The following is a 25,472-nucleotide window of genomic DNA, read 5'->3' as shown; positions in this document are numbered from 1 at the left end:
ACATACTGGTCATAGAACAATGCCAAAAGCCAGATGTTGTATGACCAGGAATGTATTTATATACACACCTGCATGCCTAAAGAATGCACTTCATCAACTGTCAGGAAACAAGTCCTTCACTAAATTTATTAGGCTATACATTATGAAAGTACAGAAATATGTAGTGCCTAGAGGCTCATAATGTTGGTAACTGCAGGTTAATTGTTATACATTACTAAAGCAAGTTATATAATGTATATTCAGCCTGTCAGTATAGCAAAATATAAATATTTACACAGCTACAAATAATAATACTTATACTACTACTACTACTAATAATAATAATAATATACGCATGAAATATTGACTTGAGCTGAAATTAATTTATATTATATAAAGAAGAGACAAAATTGATGACAGAATGCTGCCATGGACAACAGTCATTATTTATTAATATTTGAAATCCGCGACTGACCAATCAAATACCGTAATAAGAAAGTACAGGGATTTGTGAACTAAACGCCCTAGGAGTTCTTGATGATGATGTCATTCAACCCTGCGTAATCGCAAAATGTAGGCCTATCCCAGACGCGACAATAGCCTACACAAACAAACAAAAAACTAACAAACAAACAAACAAATACATTTGGCTATTGTACTGTCCATGGACAACTTTCTTTCCCTTTTTTATTCTTTTTTATTTTTTGTAAATATTTTACTTGAAACCTCAGAATGACCAATCAGAATCAAGTAACTAGGCTATTTTATAGAGCCCTGCAATAGCTACGATTAAATGGAATGTAGGTAGGCTATCATTAAACCAATAATGTAAACAACAAATAAAATAATACAAAAACTAAGGGTTAACTTAATATTTATTGAGCAATAAGAAACGTTTTTGAGATTCCAGAGGGTATTCAAAGTAAATATTTTAGCGTTTCGGCAGACCGTAAAAGCTTGACCCCTGGTTTAAACGGATGGGACGCATGCGACGCAGTTACTGGACATAGTCGGTGGTCCAGGTTTTGATAAAGTACGTGACATTGAGACAGCGGTGCCGCAGTCACCGTGTCGTCGGTGAGACTGGAAGACGAAGCGCTCGCGGGATGATTGGTGAGGTGTTCCACTGACCGCGCCCTCATTTCGCGCCCATAGCCGCCACCGGGAGACCGCGCATAGAGCAGAGCTGCGGTGGCATTGCATGCAGGTGGAGCGGCTTGACGCGCTCACACAGCCGTCGACTGAACGGCAGCGAAAGGGGAGGGCAAACGCCGCATTTCGCCTCTCTGGACTATACAAAAGACAAACGAACAATTTCCAGTGAGAAGTGGGGATAAAGCGCACTCGCTTACAGCCACAAACCCAGGTAAGACTTCTGTGTGTCTCTGCAGATGCTTTTGTCATCAGAATATGTGTTTTCAGAAATGCAGGTTATGCGCGGGGCTGGGGAAGTAAACGGATGGTGTTGACTCATAAGCGAAAATGTTGTCTGTTCGGTGTTATTGTTAAGCTCTCTGAAGTGTGGTTTTATATATTCCTTATTGGTGATGGTTTTGAACACCTGCGCGGCTGCGTGCCAGCGCAACGTTACTAACGGGCGCTGTGTATTGATATGCCCCCATTCGAGTCATGCCATGTGCGGCTCTCAGATGCACGGGATAGAGAGAGAGAGTGAAAGAAATGGAAAAGCCGTGGGAATAAAACAGCCTTTTGTTTGGTTAAGGGGCTGTTTTATCCTCCGAATGGCTTTTTGATAAATTATTATTATTATTTTTTTTTTGCTGATAAAATTTTCAGAGAGTATGTCCATCTGACCCTTTAAACAAGTTCACAATGGACGGGCTACATGTAAACATATGGTCCGAAAAAATTGTTTGGCTGAATTGACAGCCGAGGTCTGTGAGAGTGTTTCTGGCCATATCGAATGTTTTGAGAAGGTTCAGCTCTTTTATGCATCATCATTAACGAGTTCAGGGAGTCCAGTTCATCACATATTTTTATGGTGTAAGTCACATTAAATTTGTTCCCAGGCAACTCAAATATGATTTCATTATTATTTATTGCTGATGTTCGGAACCCTAATGGTTTTCTTTCTTTTGTAGAAAATCATATTTAGGGATTTCCTGGTCTCTTTTCTCCAATAGATATTAAGCTTAACAAATGGATTAAAATGACCACAGTCAAGTATCATAAAATAGTGCTTCACTGATAAACAGACTGAAATTTCAGTTATTTTTTTGTGATGATTTTCTCCAACAGTGAATTGAAACCGAGTAGCAGATCAATCTGATTTGTGAACACATCATTCGAGCTAGTTTTGTGAACTGGATCAACAGATTAATCGAAAATATCCCCCTAAAAAGCACTTTATGTGGTGGATAGTTCATAGATTTCATGTAAAATTTTTATATGTTCCTTACACAAGCAATATTATCACGACTATTTTAAAATACAGTAACACTTAAGAGAACAATAAGGTTCTGTTAGTTAACATTAGTAAATGCGTTTATATACTATTAATATATATATAAAAAATGTTGATATTAATTAATATAATTACAACTATTTATATTAAATAATAATAAAAAATAATATTTTTGATTTATTAATGTATAAGTAGATGTTAAAACTATAACCTAAGATTAATAACTGCTTTTAAATGAGTATCTTTCATCATTAGTTCATGTTAATTAATGTTAAATGGAGCCTTATTGTAAATAATAATTAATTATTTGCAAACATTTTCGTCATTCTTAGATTTTTTTTTCTTTTGAGTTACACTGAAAGAAATTTGGATTTGAACATGAATATACAATGAACAAATTATTATTATTATTATTTTTGCCTCCGATAATTCTATAGCCTCCTATACATTGGTCAACTTTAATGGATGCCAGCACATCTACAAAACAAAGCCACCAAAATGCTGTTTTTAATCCTTTTTGTTTCGCCCTCTTGAACATCTGTTGTCTTTTTCTGCCGTTGCCATGTTACAACCCTCTATTAGCTCCATCACCAACTGTTCTGTGGCAGGGCAGCCAGGGCTGAAGAACTGAGGATAACTCGATTGTGAGCTGGTGTCAGATAAATCTTTCTGGGCTCTGGTGTGTGAAAATCCAGTAGCGCTGGCTGTGGATGACAATACATCATGGATGTAATTAAATTCACTGTTTAATATTAGTATATGATTAACACCACTAATTGCATATGAGTCCCTTGCGTATAACCGCTTAGGTGAATCAGTCAAATTGAGTCTTGATAAATGTAGGCCGTATTCAGACTTACGTTCCTTAAGTTTACGACAGAGACAAACTCTGGTTGATCAAATCGACACTGCCGTTATTGAAAGGCTTGAGTGATCAAAATCCCATAATAGTTGCTGTCTGTCAGCATAATAGGTTAGTTCGACAGTTATATGCAGCCATTTACGAGGCTATAAAAATGTGGACACAAAGATGCAGATGGTTTTGCTCTGTGCATGAAGACCATTAAATGATTCCTAGCCATGGGGATATGGGTCAGTAATGGAAAAACACTGCTTTGAACATGTTAGCTTCTCTGTGCCGTTTCCAGCTTTGTACCTATAAACCATGAAAGTTTCATGAGCATTTTTGAAACCGTGCTATAATAATAATAATGTTATTGCCACCATCGATTATTCATTCAGCTATGCAGCAGCAAGGATGTCAAAACAACATCACAGGCCATCACCAGGAGCTTGACCTAGCTTTCTTTCCAGGTAGCAGTGAGAAAAAGAGGGGATTTTACTAAGGGGATGCCCACTGCCAGGGTGCGCATCTGAGTTTTGCATGGCTCATCATATTCATCCATAGCTGGAGCACGGTATGTCACCCCATTACACTGATTCTAAATCAGTTTTGCAGTTGCTGTCATGGTTGCGGTTATGATTGGCCTAAGCGAGGCAGGTCCCACTTCAGGAAAATGAGAGGAGAGCAGAAGGGGGACCAGTATTATCAATAGCCTCCCATGAGTGTTAGGCCTGGAACTAAATCTCATCTCACCAGCTGATAAGGAGTATCACTGGCCGTCGTTGGGCTCAGAGATACAGAGAAAGGAGGGGGAGGATGGAAAGCTGGTGGCTTTCCTGATGGACAGGTGGTCTTTCTTCCTTTTTTTCTTCCCCTGTCTGTACACACGAAGGTTGACTGGCTGGTTTGAGAGCGTGCTAATTTATTTATTTATTGTCCTTCTGTGCTGTCCTTTGGCGTCTGTGTATAAGGAACTGTTTGGAAGCGAATGCCATATTTAGCCATGATAGGACTGAATTTTGCCTGATGCAGCTCACACAGTGACCCAGTGTTGGGTAACTGACAAGTTGTCAGATTGTTTGCGCGCTGCTTAATTAATTACTTTTTAAAGCATTTTGCAATTAGCATGATGGTAGTTCATCATAACATTGCCTCATGATGTCTTCCATTGTTATGCTCATGCTGGGTGTGAATTAGGCTTACTAGCTACATGATGATCTATACTTTTATTTAATTATTAATGTGGGATGAGCACACAACAAAAGGAAAACATGCAGTATGATACATTATGGCTGCATAATTTTTAATTGAGATTACCATTATGGCTGCTGAGGTGAAGAGTCAATAACTGCAATCTACACATCTATTGTGCACCTTTATATATATATATATATATATATATATATATATATATATATATATATATATATATATATATAGCAGTTTGTTATTGTAACCAATCACAAATTGGTCTATGTGTTGATACTGATTTCTTGATTCTAGTAAATTGTTTACTGATTGTATAATGAGTTTGAGCATACAATATGTCATTATATGTGAGCCTCTCTGTGAAATCCAGGCTTAAATCTCAAAATCTAATTATGAGATAAGCATCAAAGTTTGACTTTAACCATTAATTTCAATATGATTTCAATCTTGACATGATCTTACTCGGTCAGTAATAAATATATCAATGTTACATTTCCCAGACTTTAGTTGGGTTTTCACATACAGGGTCACATATACTGTATGCTAAATGTGTGTGTGTGTGTGTGTGTGTGTGTGTGTGTATATACTGTATATATATATATATATATATTTATTTTGTCATTATTATTAATAACAAATACAATATCTTTGAGAGTAGGGATGCACAAAATGATAGTACCAGTTATCTATGTATTGTGTGTATATATATATATATATATATATAAATATGTATTCCTTTTATATATATTTTTAAATTATTTTTTATATGTCTAGTAGTAGTAACATGGTAAATTGTCAATTAAATTGTGAATGCACTTAACCCCTGTTTTTATATTGCTTTAAATTTAAACTTCTTTAATTAGCTGTCATCAAAAACACTAACAATTTAATATGGCTGTTTTTAGTGAAGTATTCAAGTGAAATATTAAAATGTAAAATGAATGTTTAGATCTGCATTTAATGTTGTCATGCCTAAATTATCTTTTTAGCATTTTAAGTGTTATTTAAGTGTTTACATGTTAAGTGTATTTATTTATTAAGACAACATAATGTGTCATTTTAATAATAGCCTTTTTTTTTATTATCTTTTTTTAACATGAAGCACAATATCGTCCAGAATTTTAATGTCTGTGGATCCATCTAACCTTAACTTCGACAGGGTTTTTTTTTTTTTGGTACGTAATTATACTATGACACCTCCTTAGCATATTGGCTACATTGAAAGTCTTTCTTTTAATCATTATTTCCTGAAAACATGTGACACAGATCCATCCCATGCAGTCACAGGAACACATACTAAAAAGAGCTACAGAAAGAATCAGGCCTTGTTTCCGTTTGCTTTTTGACTCACTCACCAGACTCCTGCAATTTGGCTGCCTTGCTTTTCAACACTTTTTGCATGGATAGATCCTTGATGTGCAATACATGTACAGTCTCCCTTTCAGTGTGGATGGCTGTCTATTGATGCTGTGGAGGGTGAAGGAATGATCCATCCTAAGGGAGGCCAGACATCCGCAGCTTCAGAGCATTTCACTGATGTCTGTGAAGAGACTGCATGCCTAGTTCTCCGGAGGAGCTGCCCTTTTGTCTGGTGCAGCTCACTTATTTGTCCTGTGTTCTGCAGTGTTGATGATAAAGAAATGGCATCAAGGAAAGGCCCTTTTGCTGAGCTGAGTCACATGACTGCATCTGTGTGAGCTCATAGCTAATTGGTTGTGTCTCTAAAGTCATTATGGGGTCTAGAAATCAGCCCAGACTTTGTTCAGATGCAGAGTATGTACTTTATTTTAGGCTGAAGCAAATTGGGATACCAGGGAGAGTGCAGAGAATGGGTATAGGTGCCAGAATGACATGTCAGCCACTACACGCATACATATACACGCACACGTTCACACAGTGTAAAAACATCATGCTCGCTCTATCAAGGTCCAAGGTTATGCATGCACAGTTCGTTCACATGTGCAAACACACGGTCTCTCTTAAGGCAACACACGAGTAACGGGCAGCTTTTAATCCAGGCTGACGTGTGACTCAGTCCCCATGCCAGCCAAAGCAAGAGGAAAAAAACTCTAGGGATCACTTCTCCAGATGATGATAAATTAGGAAAAAGGTCACCACCGAGATCCTCGTGTCTGTTTCCACCTCCAGGGAAGTTATTTTTATTTTTATTTTGTACCCTCCTTTCCATTTCACTCATTGGCATCGGATGAACTGTAGTTGCTAACCCAAATGAATTGTTAACGGACCTCAGGTCATTGAGAAGCATTCAAACACTGTGCACGTTCACAATGGTGTGAAACCAGTGATTAAGGCCGCTTAGGCACTTATCATTAGAAGAGGTCCAGGTCAGACTCGCTAGTTGCCCAGGCAGCCTTTGAAGCCGCAGATTACATTGTGTTGCTTGAACCGCAGTACTCAACATAAGCAGTGCAGCCCACAACATGTATTATAATGGTGCGCTATGGACACAAGCGTGACTGGTTTTGGTATGAATCCCTGATTTATTTTGAGGCGGTCCAGGGGGATAGACTTGGACACGTTCCAGAGTGATGCAGAAAGCAGATAATTAAAGTAGCCCACTGCTTATCCTGAATGTTTTGAGAGTAGGTAGAATGGGTAAGCAGCAACAGATAGGGTAGGTAATTACCTAGCATTACAGAGTAGGAGAAAGTGCCAGATGCCAGAGCGAGTAGGAGGAGGGGTAGGCAGATGCGAGCAGAGTAAATGCTTCGCTCTATGTGCGACCTAGCATTCCTGTTGTCTCATAAATGAAGTGCAAGGTCATGTGACCTGCCCTCCAATTTATTTCCCTGCTCCACCGTAGTCGTGCTCTGTTTACACTGCATTTGCATAGTTGCATAGCAGATGGCTTCAACCGGGTCAGGTTTCCTTAGTTTTCCATAGTTTTGCATATTCTGTGTATTTTTTATGTCAAGGCCTGGCTTGTGCCAGAACTTCCTCCATTGTCCCAAAGTCACTGTACGCACACAATCAAAACGTCTGCTCTCTTTGTGGAATCAAGCCATGGTGACTGCAAAAGCATCTTGTTTTAGAAAAAATATCTACAGACATCAATGTTTTAAAATAAATGCTAATCCTTAAAACAGCATAAGTCTTTGTACATAGCTTTGAGGCATTTCTAGGACAATGAAACAATTACATTATTTAACTGACCTTTAGACTGACCTTTCTAAATAGGGTCTTACAATGTAAATTGTGTAGCAGCTACTATAAAGTACAGTGTGATAATTAAATCACTACTTCTAAGTGATCAAATATAATTTAGGTAGGGTTAGGGGATAGAAAATAGCATTAGCTTATGGTAATAACAACGAAAGAACTCAGTGGAAATTTCCCTTCATGATAAAAAATAAAATAAAAAATAAAAATAAACATTTGTGTGTGTTTGTCTGCAATTCCATAAGGGCAGAAGTGTTATCCAGTGGCAGCTTGTGCAAGCCTCCGGAGCATGTAACTTTACACTGCGGCATTCACAGCCACTGCTGATCCACCTCCTTATGCCCAGTGACCTCCCAGCAGCGCACAGGGGACGTGGATTACAAAGCAATGGAGAGATGGAGGGGAAAAAGAGAGATTGTAAAGGAAGGGAGGCAGTAATAGGAATGGGATCACTAGTTTACTTGGTAGACTAGTTTATCTAGACTTTCGATATTTTTAGCAGCAGAACTTTTGAAACAGGGTTTTTAAATCCATCCTATTTAGAGCAACACGCAGCTCTTTGGTCATTGTGTCAAGTCTTGCACTGTTTTTTGGAGTTGCGATGAAACAGAAGTAGCAATAGATCTTTCCTTCTGTGATGTACATTTAAATGAAATGGATTATTGAAAAAGGGCAAGAACTTGGTTCTGTCTATGATTGATTGATTGGATGGTGGCAGATGTGAATGTGAGCTTGCAGTTGATTGTAATGGTACAGGTTTTAAGCTGACTTTATGATTAAAGAGTGGCATACATCACCAGAAAGAAGTCATTTTATGAGAAGATCAAGTTATGACATTTTAATTAAAAATTATGAACTTCTTTCATTTTTTTGAAACATTTCTATATCAAAAATTTGGAGTATCGGCCAATTACGATCCGATGCCAGTGCAGTTTTTTTTTTTAATCAGTGTAGAATTTCTATACTTCTGTGGGTTGATCTGATCATGTTAAATACAATCTGCTGAACATAGACAGCTTAATTTTGATGAAAAATAACAAATGAAAAAATAATCATAATTTATGACAAAAAATACTATTATAGTGTTAGTGGATAATTCAGCAGCAAAAGTTATTCTAGAAAAATCATGGGTGCACAATAATTTTCTAACAACATTAAACATTTAGTGAAACAACATTATTTAGTGGGGAACAAATAAAAGTGAGGGACTAAATCTGGTAAAATGTTATACATTACTAAATACATTAATTTGCAAACAAGTAGCATATATATATATATATATATATATATATATATATATATATATATATATATATACACTATAAAATTAAAACACATTTCTTTTAAATGCAAAGCACAGTAATGAAGGCAACAATATATATATAGACCAGAACAAAAAAGACTATTGATTAGGGTGGCCATACTGGCCATTTTTACAGGACGCACCCTTGACAGGAATTCTATATTGCCTAAAATATCCAGGTTTCGGCTGTTTACACTTTGCAGATCGATCGTTGTATGTCATTATTTCACGAGACCTATAGAGAGCAGAGCAGGTGGCTGAACAAAAACATGCGTGTATTTGCATTGGTTTTGATCATTCTCACTTTCTCACGTGTGATGCACCACGATTGGTCAATTATGTAAAAATACCTGCATGTTATTGGTCAAGACTGTACATAGAACCTTTTTGTTTTTTCAATAAAAAGTCCCAAAATGTACGCAACTTAAAAAAAAAATCACATAATGTAAATAAGTTGTCACAGAATAAGAATATGTGAATAACTCAATTTTGACAAAAATGTCAGATATGACCTTATAATTCCAAGGGGACGAAAGGGCACATATGGCTATCCTATTATTGATAAACTTTTAATTGTGCAAAAGTATAATACAAAAGTGTATGGCTCCAAAACAGAGTGACACAAAGCGCTTATGCGCATCCCGTGCGCAGAATATTATGCTTGAAGCAACACGGAGTCACAGTGCGCATTGCTCTGCATAAAAAAGGGAAGAGACATTGCTGCTGTCTGTGAAATATTTTATTGAGCCTTTTTCTCCAGTTTTAAATCTCAGATATTGAGCGCTCTTGAAGAGAGTTTCATCATTTTTACTGTAGTAACCGAACGCGACATATAGTTTGAATGCTGAATGGAGGATGACAGACAGACGCTGCAGGGAGAAGAGTTTATGTGAAGTTGACTTAAATATTCATCTATACTTCACATTAAACTATGGAACGTCTTCAGAACACTTGAAAACGTGAATACGTTATGGAGCTTTATAATGCTTTTGTGCCTTTCGTGGGGCTTAACAATAACACAGTATAGTATATGCACTATATCAAATTTGGATCTGTCTCGTCTGACCGATACCCGATCCGACAGAAAATGGCAGCCAATACTGATACTGAGTAATGGATCTATGTATCCCTACTCAGAACTGTGGTGAAAAATTAAATGCATGCATGGATATATCATTCACAATAAGATAAGTAACATGCATTTAGAAAATAGGGTGAATTTCCATTTCATGCTGACTTTAAGTATCCCAGCACAAGCTTTTTAGGATGTGCCTGGAAACAACAGCATGTTTAAATTCAAAGATGTGTCTTATGTTAATGTCCCATAAGAAATGTTCAACTCGTGTCTGGAGAATCCCAAAAAGCCTAATTATACAGGGCTTCCTTAGCATTTATTTGCCAACTAGTCATTCAGGCAACCCTGCAATTAGTCGATTTTTGAAAATAGGTAGCTTTACACATCCCTATGCAGAAGAGGGCAGGGGAGGGAGAGAAGAGAATGAGTGAAAGTGAAAGAGGAAAAGGAGGAAAGCGATAGGGGTTGGCCTGGCCTCGGTTATGGCAGAACAGTAGAGGTCAGATGATTAACAGCTGATTGCTTGAGTGGCTCCTCAGTTCATGCTCCTCTCTGAGAGGCAGGAGACAGGAGATTTACTTCAGGCTGATAGGTGCTGGACTGACGGCTGCTACGGGAGGGCTGTAAATCTTGTGATGTTAAACAGCTGTCTGCCCGCCCATCCGTCATGGCGCAGAGGCGGAGAAGAACAGCGGCCCTCCGTTGTGCCAGCAATGACTGGCCCATCTCCAAGCCACACTTCGGCAAGCCATCATATGGCTCCCTCGGTCCCCATGCCAGTCTGATGTCAGCACTGCAACACACTCATTTGTCCTCATTGCTGCTGTGCTAGCATGGCCGAGCCCTGGGGGAGAGATCCGCACAGATCCGGAGGTGGTTTCTAGTCGCCTTCTGCTTGGTGTGAGCTGCACTGGGTGGCCTAAGCACACTGCCATTACATCCACCCCTCCTACTCGTTTCTGATAATTTGCAGCCCAATCTAATCATGTAGCATGGGTTGTTGTATATCGTGCTCTTCGATAAATGCCATGCTGTCGGAGCCAGTCCCGCATCCATCTTCTTTGTTGTGTTAATTCTGATGATGATATATGCAAAATGGCTTCCCTTTGTTAGCATGATTGCCAGTGATTTGTCAGTGTGCATGCTTCCAGTCAACGGCCATGTGACTTTCAGTGCTCCAATTAGCAAAAGCCCTGATCGTATTAGTTCTGTGTCCAGTGCTGAAATGGCACGATTCATTCAGCCATATGACAAAAAGTGACCTAATTAAACTGAAGGGGACACTACAAGATATTCTGTTTATTAGCCATGCAGCCAGATATTTTATTCTCAAGAGGAGTGTAAAAATTAATTCCCAAATGCAGCAGAAGTTCCCTATTATTAATTAGTAACCCAAAGCACGCAATTTGTGATTTAACATTTTAGCTAAACAAATTAAAATCTCAGCAGGAGAGCTCAAAACACATTGGGCCTCAGGCTTAACTGCAGTTCACAGTGATTCAAACAAGACAAAAAAGGACAAATTTGTCATTCCCCAACAGTTCGGCTGCACATCTTGTGGAGGCCTGCATTGCGTGAACGTGTGACGTAGTGGCCCCTCGGTAATCAGTCATGGATGCATGGTAGAGCTCCTGCTTGACAGCTGCAGTGCTCCGCCGCAGGCTCGTTCTGCAATGTGCACAGCTCCACACACTGTTTGCCATCTCGCTCCTTTGTCCCTCACTGCTGCAGAGGCCGTGAGTTTACATAAGTAGCTAACAAGTAATCCCCACACTGATGCTGCAAACTTTACAGTGATTTTGGGACTGATTGTTGCTTGTTTTGATGTAAGTTATGGGATAGTGTCCCCGGAAGCTACTGGTGACTGGCAGGGCCCACTCATCTCAGTGATGACACTGTTCTTATAGATCTGATTAACTCTACCTGAATGCATCCCAGCCGTCTCAAAAGTCCCACTGATCAGAACAAAACTAAAGAGAAAGGCAGAGATTAGGAAGAGTCAAAACTATTTTGTGTTCTTGGTGTGGTTCAGAACAGCAGCAGGCTCAGTCGTGTGCCCTGTGGCACCTCACTAATAGCTGCTTGCGTACTGCTTTTTTCCCTGCAGTGGCTGTTGATTTTGAAGCCGATGGAGTATGTGACGTTCTACTGGAGCTCAGAGATAATCAGTCAAAGCCTACAAGGCCATTTATGCCATGTTGGAAAAAAAATCACTCTGCAAAGTGATGCTCTTTATGCTGGGGTTGGGCTTTTTTCTGATGGTTTGATGTTGCAGGCAGATATGCAGTGAAATTATTTTTATCTTTATCAGTTCGGGCAGATTGACACAAGGCATTTAACTTTTACTAATGGAGAGTGATGGATGAATGAGGGAAGTTTTTTTTATAATTTTATAAAAAGCATTTTGTTGTTTCAAATATATGGGAAAGTATGCATGCTGGTGACAAGATGATGGATACTGGGTCATCTTGGTCCACTTTAAATTGGTTTTATTTATGATGGCTTGTCTCTTTCTGAAAGAAGGAATGAAGGAATATGATTTTGTTTTGAATCAACATATGCATTTATCCATTTTGTTTCACCATTCCGGCAATCAAACTGCCAATCACCTTGCCAAATACTCATATGAATACATTCAAGAATACTTCCAGGAGAGTCATACTTGGTAACACATATGGTTACACACACTCATGCATACCAAGTTTTCACTAACTCTGAAATACCCATGTCTGTAACCTACAGTACACACATTCTGTCGCTTGCTTTCTCTACCATTTCCACACCTCTTGTTTCCTCGCTTACACACACACACACACACACCTTCATCTTTGTGCAGCTGAAATGCACAGTTAAACTAGCACAGGTAAAGCTTTTTCTGGCGTACCTCCCAGACACATTCAGAACTAAAAAAAAATTCAAATGTATAATAATATATGTTTAATCATCATAATTATAATTTGTGAACGGCTAGATATTTATATATGTTAATTGGCTTTCTCTGATTATTTTAAAGACCTTCTTTGTGTGGACCTGAGGGGATCTGACTTTATGTAACCAACTGATTCCCAAGTAAATTGCAAAAAAGAAAGTCTAGCAGTACTATTTGTTTTCAAGTGTCACTGATATTTAGTTTGATATGATTTCAAATAAAAGTATAATATAAGAGTCATGATAGATATATCATGGTAATGAGTATGTACAATATTGTTATCATGGGCACTTCTAAATACCGTGAATAATTATACATTATAAATTCAGAATTTGGGACTCATTTTAAGAATACTTTTCCCATCAACTGGTCAAAATGCATAACACCGCTGTATGCTGCTTGAAAGAGTGCGTGTGCTCTGATGTAAACAAGCATGCATGAAAAGCACATGGGGGAAACACGTGAGAGACCCGCTGAATGAAAGCATATTCACTTTCTGACAGCAGATGGTGCTAAACTGCAGAAAATGCAGCCGTTACCCTGAAAACCCCATAAATAAAGCAGCTGCCCTAATAGATTTAAATAGCCATTCAGATTTGTGCATTTGCTATGGTGTTCATCACAGCGCAAAATACTTAAATATTTAGACTTAATAGGCTATTCATTTTCAAACTTGAAAAAAAAAATCTGGACTACAAAATGCCCTAGATATTGTTTGAAAGGGTTTTACATTTACATTTAATCATTTAGCAGACGTTTTTATCCAAAGCGACTTACAAATGAGAATATTAGAAGCAGTCAGGTCAACAAGAGAACAACAACAGTATACAAGTGCCATGAAAAGTCTCAGTTAGTCTAGTACAGAACACATAGCTAGAAAAGAAGGAAAAGTGCTAGTATTAGTTGGTTAAGTGCTGGCGAAAAAGATGAGTCTTTAGATGTTTCTTGAAAATGAGTAAAGACTCAGTCCGTGAGAGTGGTTTTGATTTTTTATTGTTCGTTTCACACTTTACATTAGGGCTTCATTAGTACACATTAGTTAATTAATTAGTTAACTAATTATTTATCTTAGACATTCCAATATTTAATAACACGTTGGTAAAACCAAAAGTTGCAACTGTGTTATTTAATGAGCTAATATGAACTAAAACTTCGGTAGCAAATGTAGCTATTGCTCATTATGAATGTTAATGGTTAACTAATGAGGTCTTATTGTAAAATGATACCTATTGGTCTTTATAGTTCTTTTGCACTTTAATCGGTGTAAAACTTTTAACTTTATATATTTGTATTGATTTATTGTATTTAAATATTCTGTTATTTTTGTTATAAAAAAAAAAGTTATTAAGCCTGTTATACAGTGTAATGGCCATTTTTTAAACAAAATTTCAGTATCGGGATAATACTGTACACCGTGATGAAAGCATTAGCAATTAATCGCAGCATGAAAATTTTATACAAGCATATCCCTATGTGGGACTCTGGCTGTCAGAGCCAAGGCCATGGTTCCGACTGATATTGTTCTCATTGAAATCTAGCCTACATGAAATGTGTATCTGAACCACAGTTTTTTTCTTTTTTTTTATAATTTTTTTTTCATACCTTATTTATACCTATTTTATTTATTTCCTATTTATACTTTATTATTCATTTTGGATTTTTGTTTTTATTTATTTATTTTTCTGATTTGTAACATGAAAAAGCAAGGTCAAAAGAGAGAAAACATTTTATTTCCTCAGTTTAATCCTTTTAAAGGTGCCATAGAATGGATTGATACAATATTTTAAATTGTTTTCTGATGTCCCCAGAAAGTGTATATGAAGTTTTATCTCAAAATACTCCACAGAAATGTTTTTATAGTTTGTTGAAATTGTCACTTTTATGGTATGACCCAAATTTGTTGTAATTTGTGTTTGTTCCCTTTAAATGAGATGAGCTGCCGCCTCCGCCTTCCTTTTCAGACGAGTGCAGAGCAGTCAGTTTTGCCAAGTCCGCGGGTTTAAGCGACCCCAATAACGTGATATTTAGCCCCTAAAATTTGATTTTTACCAGGGGAATCCCACCATAAACGTGCATTTTACCACACCGGAATGTTAGCACAAATGTATAGGACATTTCCGTTTTCTTTTCCAGGACATTTTCTTCGAAAGTTAAAGTTAACCACCATGTCATCAGTGGTCTATGGAGACTCCTATGTTCGGTGGTGCATCCCAACACACAACACTTTTAATGGCTCTTTGGCGCTGACATTGTATCTCCAGCAGCTACAGCAAGAGAACAGTAATGGCGGAATGCAGCTTCTCACTCAGGGCTGAGTATATGTTAATAGGGCAGAGAGCATCACAAATGGGCGGGACTTTCACAGACTATGTCGTCATAGTAGTGAGAAACCTGGAACTGCTAGTGTGGAGGGACTTTCTATGAATTATTAGGATTATAAAACAATGAGTGAGTGGATTTGTACCATTATAGGCTGGTTGTTTTCAAACACTGCAGCCACACAACTGTGTTCAAACACCTTATAAAATTATTTTTGCATTCTATGGCATCTTTAAGTGGTTCAATCACAGATTGCTGCGATTAGCTATAGGTGAACCATTTACACTGCTTTAATTGGACTGTATTTTTTTCCCCCAGATACAGGTAATGTAAGCATTAAGTGGTGGAGTTGGCGAGCAAATTGGATGCGAAACCTATTTTCAGTCCATTGAAAGTTGGATGTGTTGCTTTAGGTGATAATATGTTGATGCTTAAAGGTAATGTTGGTCTTTTTTTATTTTTAAGATGCTTTTTCTACCACTGCTTAATATTCAGAGTGAACTACGTACAGTATAAGTAGGCCATTCACACTCTGTAGCTCTTTGGTGTCATGTTTGAGTTTAAAAACCCACAGTCATTTCATCCAAAGAATAAACATTTTGATGATTCATTACACTTTACAGTTCACTGATTTGTTGAGTTTACACTGTCCAGCTGGCCATAAAATTATTTAATACAGTAAAGCTAATGAATGATTTCATCTTTACATTGTATTCCGTCAAGTCGCTCTGCCAAACATTGACAACGGCAAATTGATTGTGTTCTCCCAGACATATTTACTAGTTAACCAGCCGGATATAATCGAACACGCTCTGCACTGTTTTCCCCCTACAATCCCCATTTGGCCCATGATGGAGCTATTGTGAGAGGAATGGAGAGTGAAGAGGAATTCTGATTAGATTAGAGGAGGGAGGAGACGGAGAGGATGGCCCGGAGAGGGAGAAAAATTAGGGGATTGAAGGCGTGGAGTCTGCAGAGGGAATACGTGTGCAGCAGAGCTGAAAAAGGACAGCCAGGAGCACATACCTAATTAAACTAATTCAGCAGGCCTGGAGCTCTGCCGCCAGGCACCTGCACACACTTCTTCATCCCCTTTTCCCTATCACTCGATTTTCCTTTTATTCCACTGACTGACAGGCTGATTCATGATTCCTCCTCTCCCTTGCAGTGAGCTCCAGCAGACACTTCAGCCGAGTTTGAGAGACTCTTGGCTACGCTCTGGAAAAAAAACAGCAGGAGAAACCTTCAGCCCACTGGGGTCTTGTGACTAACTAACTGCTTCTCATCTCTTCCTCCCTTCTCTTCCTTCTCTCTTTTAGGTCTCTTCTCATCCCTTTTCTCATTTCTTTGTCTCTTCTCATCTCTTTTCTTTTTCTGCCATGTAGGATGACACCTAATCTATGTCCAGTGTTGTAGTTAAATGCATAGACTGTAAAAAAAAAGGGTATCAAAGTCCCACCCAAACTCCCACAGACCCAATCGCAAGCTCACAAACATGACACAATCACACCCTGTTTTTATAGCATCAAATAACTAGTTAAAAGCATAATTGTTAAGATAAACAAACACATGGACATAAATTGGCATAAGAACTATCTAAAATGATGGAAACCATCTTTGGAAGAGAAATATTGAAAGTGTAATTTGATTATTTAGTTTGTATCACATCCCATAAGTTTACATGAAGAGGGCGGGGTTTATGACCTTTATTGCTGCCAGTCACCTGGGGGCAATCGAGATGATGACTTCACTTTTGAGTTAGTTTTAGTTTAGTAAATGAAAATGAGAAATAATGCAGATAAGTTGTATGTTTTTAAAACTTTTTTATTTATTTATATATATTTATACTTAGTATGTAATGGAAGTGTTTTTTTATGGTTTTAGTTTTAGATATCTGCTATAACCCTGGTCTTATTTATCTTCTATGTCTTTTTTTATCCTCCATTTTTAACCTGCAGGAAATCAAAAATACGTCCTTATTAATATATCAATTGTTTTCATACATAAGAAGCAGGAAGCAATTGGAGACATTTTTCTCGATTAGTCAGAAGTCAGAGATTGTAATTGGAGTTCATCAGTTTCCTTCTAGACCAAATGATCTGAGATATGCCATCCATATTCATTTTATAGCTCTTCTTTGTACGTCAACAGTTGTCTCATTTGCTAATAGCTTTTTTTTCTCTCTAGGAGTTTTAGGAGAACATCTTTTTTCATGTTCCATCCTCTGCTCTTCTCTATTCTCCACTCTCTGGTTTATTTGTTGTGTAGTTTTCTGTCGACTAGTGAAACAGCAGTGTCTCAGTCAGAGTCTGTGCCATTCTATTAATTTATGACACCATCAAGTCATCAGGGAGCTTGTCTTTACTGCAGAACAGGCCGAATTCCTTGCAGGGTAAGCAGTAGACGTGAGAGATCGAGCACTTGATGAGCGAGCCTTCATCTGGAATGGCGCCTTGTGCGTGAGTCACATCTGCTTCACCCCTTTGTCATGGAAATGGGATTGTTTACTCATATCCCCCTAAACACTGGGTTTACTTTGCATTATTACATGCTGTTGTCACCTCTCCAGCAATCATTTTCTCTCCCTGCCTGTGGATTTCATCTGAGCTGATGTGATGACAGATCTTTTGGTAATTGAGAGCTCTGATTAATCCTCAGGGGCTATGGGTTGTAAACAAGCAAGATTATAAGAATATTTCACCCTAAAATTTTTACTTACCCTTTATGCCTTTCTAAAACCATATGCAATTGTTTTTTTTCTTCTTCTGTGAAACATGATAGACTAATAAAAATTACAATTTACAATGACAATTTATACATTTGATAAGCTGATAGTTTATGTTTAGGTTGCAAAAATAAAGAAAATTAGAACATGCTATATAACAAACGTTTTGTATGCTAAAAGCACCATGATAATGTACAACATGAAAGATAAAGTAAGCATTTCTTTTGAAATATACTGCTGAATGATCTATACCGCTTGATTAATAAAACATAAGTGCTGTCAGTAATAGAACAGGAACATCTGGAAGGACACTTAAATATATAGTGCTTGAAAAAAAACTCTGGTTGAAGAAAATTATATAGCAACTTTATCTCTGATATCTTTAAATCAAAGAGATAAGGCTTAAAGGGTTAAAGTTAATATAAAAATGAAAAATCACCATATCTCTTATCTAAATGCATGTTTTAGATCTTTCTTTTCTTTATTTTTTATTTTTATTTTCATTCCTTAATAGAACAATTAATTTCTGAATTGATATTGATTCACATCATGAAACAGGTTTGTGCTGCCTGACTTTGATGATGCATGCAGTATCTTTAGCACAGCTTCACACAAATAAAGGCTTTAATGGTTCTTCACAGCGATGCCAAAGAAGAACCATTTGTGGTTCCACAAAGAACCATTTAATCAAATGATTTTTAAAAGAACAATCTCTTCCTTACCTTTTTATAATCTGAAGAACCTTCTTACTCCACAAATAACCTTTTGTGAAACAAAAAGGTTCTTGAGATGTTAAAGGTTCTTTATGGAAGCATTTAGACATAAAGATTATTCTGTGGCATCGTGGAGCAACTTTATTTTTGCAGTGCAGGCTGCCCTGTTAATATTATTACTTTTTTCTTTTCTCTTAGAAATGCACATTTGACAGTAGCTTGAATTGACAGTAGTAGTATCTTGATGCAGATGTAAATTTATGTTCATTATCACAAACAGTTATATCTGTATGTCTTTTTTTATATGGTGAAATTAAATCTTTTCTTTAAAAAAAGTTTTTATTTTTATTTTTTATTAACTATTGGTCTTCCACCGTAGCATGCATTTACATCATGATAACCACAATTAAAACCTCAACACTACAGTAAATTAATCTATATGGTATCTGTAAATGTATCAATATATTCTAGGTATTTGTATGAAAAACAGTAATCTAAATGCATTTAGTATAAATGCACAAATGCAAAAATAGCTTAATCACAAAAAATACTGTAATTATATTCCATTACTCCTTTGATACATTTAATATGTCTACAGTAATAATGTAATGAAATTCTATATCAATATTCCTCATATAGGATGAGGCACTGTTTAGTGGTCATGAGACTGAGGCTTATCAGCAAGTAAACACTTCTGCTCTAGTAAGCTCATGCTGAGCTGCTGTTTGAACTTTGAGTTGAGCGGGTAAATGGTCTGTGTGGCATGATTCCAATGTTTTGTTCTGCTTTTGGCGCATAAGAATTATATTGAACATTTTTCAAACTCTTGTTATCGTTTATAGAACAAAATTAAATCTTAATAATTGGATAATACTGAAGAATTAAGATTGCTCTGATTTATTGTGCATTGCTAGTATTTATTTATTTTTTTTGGAAGTTGAGTCACTATGGAGCTGCATGAAGATTCTTCAAAATATATATTTTTTGTGTCCTACAGAAGAAAGTATTGTAAATCATACAGGTTCTGTGCAACATGAGTATAAATGATGACAGGAAAAAAAACAAAATGTTTAGCCAAACTATCAATATATATTTAAAAAGAAGAATTACAGCCTTAAGTCGCTTGAGAAGCCGTTATAAGAACGTTTGATACATTCTGAGCTGCTCTCATTGCAGAACTCCTGCCAAAGCTCTCATGGTTCGTTCCTCCTGCTCTATTCTCTTGAAATTATTTTTGTTGCCATCGTGTCAGGTCAAGTTAACCAGCACTAATAATTGTGCCGAAGCTTCGCCCCAGTGTATTTTCACAGTGGATGACTGTCATTGTTTTGTGCAAAGAGACTCCCTGGGCAAGTTACAGCACAAACCAATACTTGACATGTACGGTGCAGATTAAAACTCGGGGTGAAAGGAAGTCCCCTTTTCGTAATACGCCGAGTCAGAACGTGATTGGTCTGTCTTGGCGGAGATATTCTCAAGGTTGAGTTCACAGAGAGCGCAGGAGAAAGAAGCTCCGTCTAGCACAACACCCACACACATCTCCTTTTCTCCCGCAGTTGACATTTTCTCTCCGCCATTCCTTTATAACATCTGAATTGAAATGTTTTTTAAAAAAAAGTTTAACAGGTGTATGTTGACAGGTCCCGTGGATATGGGCAAGCGTGTGTGTGTATGACACTTTGCATGTACGGCACACATAGAGGTCCTTAGGGGAGTTGTATCCATGGCGACAGCTGGCCACACACACAACTGTGTGGTTGCTGGACAAAGGCAAGGCGGCTCTATCACAACCTGACGCTCTTTAATACCCTGTCAAGCTGTCATGTTTTCCTTTGTTATGGTTTAAGAGAAAAATAAAGGGTTCCTACTTTCATTAATTCCTATATTAGCCTGTTCCCTGTTAAGCACCATAAACGTGATCTGAGTGCAATATTTGCCGTTTATTGGTCTTGTGTACCTTGAACAAAGTCGAGGGCGATTACAAAATGACTCCATCATCTGAGACCAAAAGCACGGGTGTGGTGGATATTTAATGCCCCGTGTATGATGGAGCATATAGAGGGGGTTTTCAGCCATCCTGAAAGCGAGCCATGAGCAGATGATAAAGGAGGATGATGGTCAGAACCAAACCAAAGTCAAAGATACATGCAGTCCTGTGTCCCATGGTGTCCCCGGGATGTTGTCTTTTGCTACTTCCTCGTTCCCTCCAGGTTTTATTCGAGTTGAAGGGTGTCGTAAATTTCATCCCGTGTGCCATGGCGAGCCTGGGGACACGATATATCCTAAAGATAGAGATTTCTAACATAACTGCATTTATCACTCGACCGACTGATGTAGGCATCTGCCAACTTGCATGGACAATTTAGCAAATGTGCTCAGCTTATCTGAGTGCGTGACACAATGGAGTGTGTTGTCTCTGTATCTGTGCTTGACTTGAAGGAGTGGCGTCTCCCACCGAGTCTTTGTTTTACTGTGATACTGGCTGGCTTTGTTGTTATCTGCTATGTTGGCTTGCCTGTAGTCGCTCTCTTGAACATGAATATGTGTGTCCCGTACCCCTGAAGATATGCCAACACAAATGAAATTGACTGCTCGTTCTATTTTTGTCGCTCCACAATTATGATGTGCAGCTGGCTAGGCAGTAACATATAGACCAAGAGATATTATGTATTGCTCAAATGCTGTTTTGCTGTAAATTTTTCATATGTGCAAAGAAAACTTTTAGAAAATAACAAATGTAGGACAGGTTGATTTAAATTGATGGATAAACAGAAAGACCAATTACAAGTCAATATGAAGATCAGATTTCACAAATAATTATGCCATTGTTGTTGGATAGATTTTCATAGCTGTGCAATCTAACAGTGTAAGCTCCATCAATGGATGATTTGCAAACTTTTTATCTTTTCTTAAAAGCATTCAAACAAAAGGATACAGTGGCTTAAAGTTTATACAGAACGCCTATATGGAGTCTATATGTTAAGCAGCTGGAGCTGAATTCATTACAGAAGATTCTGGACAAGAAAATAACCAGATTTGCATTCAGGGTACAAAAGGAAACATTAGTGCTGGAAAGGAAGATAAAGAATAGTGTTTAAGATAATGTACATTCAGGCATCCGAGCTGCTGTCATGACACTCTGCGGGCGTCTTGTTTTCAGATGGCTGCGGTTTTCAGAATCAACACAGGTCTGTTCCAAAACCTTCTGCCTTCTAAAGGATCATCCTAAAAGAGATAAGCATGACGTTCTGTTTAAATAATTTTTGAATGATCGTATTTGTGAGCTGAGCGCTACTGGAGGATCTTCTTAGTTCCTTTTGAGCCCTGAATTTCAGATCAGAAAAACTTCGAACAAAAGCCATAAATTCTGACCATGACTGTCAGTTTATGTACATATGGCAGAAATGTACAGAAAAATCAAAGACATAATCAAACAGACAATGAACACTATTAACAGCAATTATTATACGATGCAATCAAACTTATAGCAAAATTTGGTAGTTCTGTACGGTGTTTCAGGGTTGGCTCCAGACAGAAGCTTGTGCAAATCCTAGTTACCCGTGGCAAAAACAGAGAAACAAATAGAGACATACTGACATGCTGTTTCAACCAAGTAAAATTAATCTGTTTAACCCAAGCTAAAGAATAATATTGCACATTTGAGATTTCTAGATTTAAACAGAAAGAGTGTCTCTCAATTCCGAACACCAGGAAAGCTATTCCATAGTTTGGAGCCAAATCCGAAAAAGCTCTACCTTCTTTAGTGGACTTTGCTATCCTAGGTACTACCAGTCCAGAGTTATGTGACCTTATGGAGCATGATGAATTGTATTGTGGTAGAAGACTAGTTAGGTACGCAGGAGCTAAACCATTAACCTCTTAGCCAGCACCCCGACGCTCTCGTCCTGAAAACCCCTAAACTCGCACGTGTCAGAGTTTATGAATAGATTAATGAAACGGGACAAATTTAATCTTGACAAACTATGTATCATTATAAAGATCTAAGCCTCAAGCATCAACGACAGATCGCTGTTTTTCAATGGAAAGCTTATAAAGACTGTGTTTGCTACATTTGTGAAAGCAGTACACATACAAACATGAACAATGGGAACGCTGTACATACCAGATCTGTCGTAATAACGAGTCGTAAACACATCCACAGCTGTAAATCCCGGTTTAGTTAGGTAAGGGTCCACTGAACGACATCTCATGGAGCACGTTTAGTCCAACGAAGCAATAACGTTGTAATATGGATCATAATTCCTTTTTTACGTTTCAGTTCTTCAGTGACAGAACTGTTTGTGTCTGTTATGGAATGACTCACGGTCTGAAACTGCGTCTTGGTAGTAAAAAAACGGCATGGTTTTGCAGCGTACAGTGTCACAAACAGAATGAGACGATCCACCGGAAAAAAGAATGAATGAAAGATAGGCAAAAGATAGTATATTTGAGTTTTGGCGCTCCCTCGTGACGCACTCTGACGCACCTGTCAGCTGATGGAGGCAGAACTTATAGTGATCGCTTTTTTCTTTGTTTGTTTTATTTTTAAACAGTTTTTATATATGTGAGAGTGTATTTTATGTTGAATGTAAATGTATCTGCATGATTACCATCTGTTTGAGTGCAAATCAGCACATCAGCACTTATTTGCATCGTAATTCATTGTAAATCCTGCATTCCTAACAATCTCAGGATTTTCTGTAATTGGCAAACAAAGTTAAATCTTTTTTTTTAATTTTTCTTATTATTCTTATTTTTCTTACTCAAATTATTCTTATTGTATTTTTCTAGTGCTCAAATAAATCACTTATATGATGTCTAAATTTCTGTCTAGTGTTTTATAATTGAAAAAAACTATGCAGTGGTATGTTTACTGAATAAATAGTTTGTAGACTCCTTCAATACTATTGGGAAATATATTTTCTTAAATTTGGGGGGTGGGGGGTCTAGACATAGTCTCAGAAAAATATTTGCAGGAGTCTAATTTTTAATGATATCTTATTCAGATTTGAAATAGAAACTCATGAGACATGTGGCTTTCAACCCATTACTTTTCTAGATTGCTCCAGGACTCATTTCATGTATTTTTATATCAAATAAAAAAATATGTAAGTGTGGTAAAAAAAAAATTCAGGGCAATTCAGTGTCTATAACTTTTAATATTTTTGAGCATTATCAAATCTGGTTGATAAAAAGTAAAGCCCAAAGTGTCTTCTTTCCAAAGACACCAAAATGTGTGTTTGTAACACACTGTAGTAGGAAACTGTTACAATTATAAGTTAGGTAGAGCACTTTCAGCTGTGAGTCCCATAATGGGGGGTGCTGGCTGACAGGTTAAAGGCCTTATAGGTATGTAATGGAGTGGAACGGTTCAACTTACTCACGGTTTGGTTTGTATCACAGTATTGGAGTCACGGTTTCGGTGTGGTTCGGATGTTTAGGGAAAAACTGTCAAAATAAATAAAGAAAATAAGAATAATCTATCTAACTTCAAGCAACAGCACAAATAAATACAATAGAGTAAAGATACAAATAAAATATACAAGTGGTTTTCAGTTTTTTTTTTTTTTGGTAACTTAGGTCTAACATTAGTTTTAGGTACAGAAATTGAATAAAGTAATCAACTGTAAAACAGCATTGCACATTTGACTGTATAAATTAAAGATGAATCATTATTAAAGTTACAAAAGCTATTCAATCAAGAGCCGTGAGTGATTTCTTTGTTGTTGCTGTTTCTTTAATATTAAGAAAGTGCTGTGACTTTAAGATAATGCAGTGATTCAGTTCTCTGATACAGTACGTTCAGCCAGCTATGTTTGCTGTAGGATACTTACCAAGATGGGCATTTTGACAATTTTTGTGTGAATTTGTCAATTTAAACACAATACTTCAGAGAGAGCTCTATATTTGCGTGCGTTCTGAGGCGCAGTTTTGCGCGCTTTGGATGAGCGCATGCACAAATCTTCTCACTGTGTGCGCCAGCTTGTGTCCTCTGGCTCTTAAATGTTAAAACTGGCAAAGCTTACATGAGTTTAGTTTAAACAGATTAGATCAACGCGTGCTGTTCAGGCCTCACCTGTGCACATGCGCTATCCGCACCCGGGTGATGACTTTATAAATGACTGCTCATATTCCAGCATACGACATTCGCATTGAACAAGAGTGACTGGTTTGTCGAAAAATTAATAATTTTTAATAATTAATAATTAGTAATTTTTATATATTTTTCCTCATCGCTGTTGTTGTAATGTATTGGGAAGACAGAATGCACATCCATCACCAGAAATATACATTAGCTGAACCCTAGTCTCAGCCTCAGACATCACGTCCACAGACCATTGGCTAAACGTCTGATGCATATGGAACACAAAAGTGGAAACACTTCAGGAGTGTCGAAGTCATCATCAGGTTGGTTGAATTCTACAGGATTTCCGCGAGACATGTGTGTCGCGTTCTTTAACATTTCGCCTGGAAACAAAGATAATATGGCGCCAAACCCCCTCACGAAAGAAGAAAGCCGTCGTGTTTACAACTGTGATGATGAGCACTTACCAGGATCAACTAAATGCTGGATTTCCAAAAGTATGTGAAATATTTAAAGTTCACTGCTTTACATCTTTAAAATATGTCTGAGAGTTTTACATACCGGTCTGTTATTGTGGCGACATTTCCACGCCTTGAAACATGACTATGTACGAAACAATGTCGGTCAAATTGCCTCATGGGCGGGCCTTGGCCAATGAAAGCTGACATAGACCTTCAGACTTTCTG

General features: G+C 37.5%; 1 protein-coding gene across 15 annotated transcripts in view; it reads left to right on the top strand.

Annotated features, from left to right (window-relative positions):
* The first annotated feature begins 974 nt into the window (after positions 1-974).
* nrxn2a (neurexin 2a) overlaps positions 975-25,472 on the top strand; it is a 372,119-nt gene continuing 347,621 nt past the window's right edge. For 6 of the 15 annotated variants that reach the window (XM_059526506.1, XM_059526509.1, XM_059526514.1 and 3 more), the window contains exon 1: positions 978-1,345. The gene's annotated coding sequence lies outside the window, so the exon portion shown is untranslated. Of the gene's footprint in view, positions 1,346-25,472 lie in introns of all 15 variants that reach the window. The other 9 variants (XM_059526521.1, XM_059526520.1, XM_059526517.1 and 6 more) reach the window with 4 other exon arrangements.

The sequence above is a fragment of the Carassius carassius genome, chromosome 36 (assembly GCF_963082965.1).
Source record: "Carassius carassius chromosome 36, fCarCar2.1, whole genome shotgun sequence".
Taxonomy (NCBI): domain Eukaryota; kingdom Metazoa; phylum Chordata; class Actinopteri; order Cypriniformes; family Cyprinidae; genus Carassius; species Carassius carassius.
This window is presented reverse-complemented; position numbering and strand designations above follow the sequence as displayed.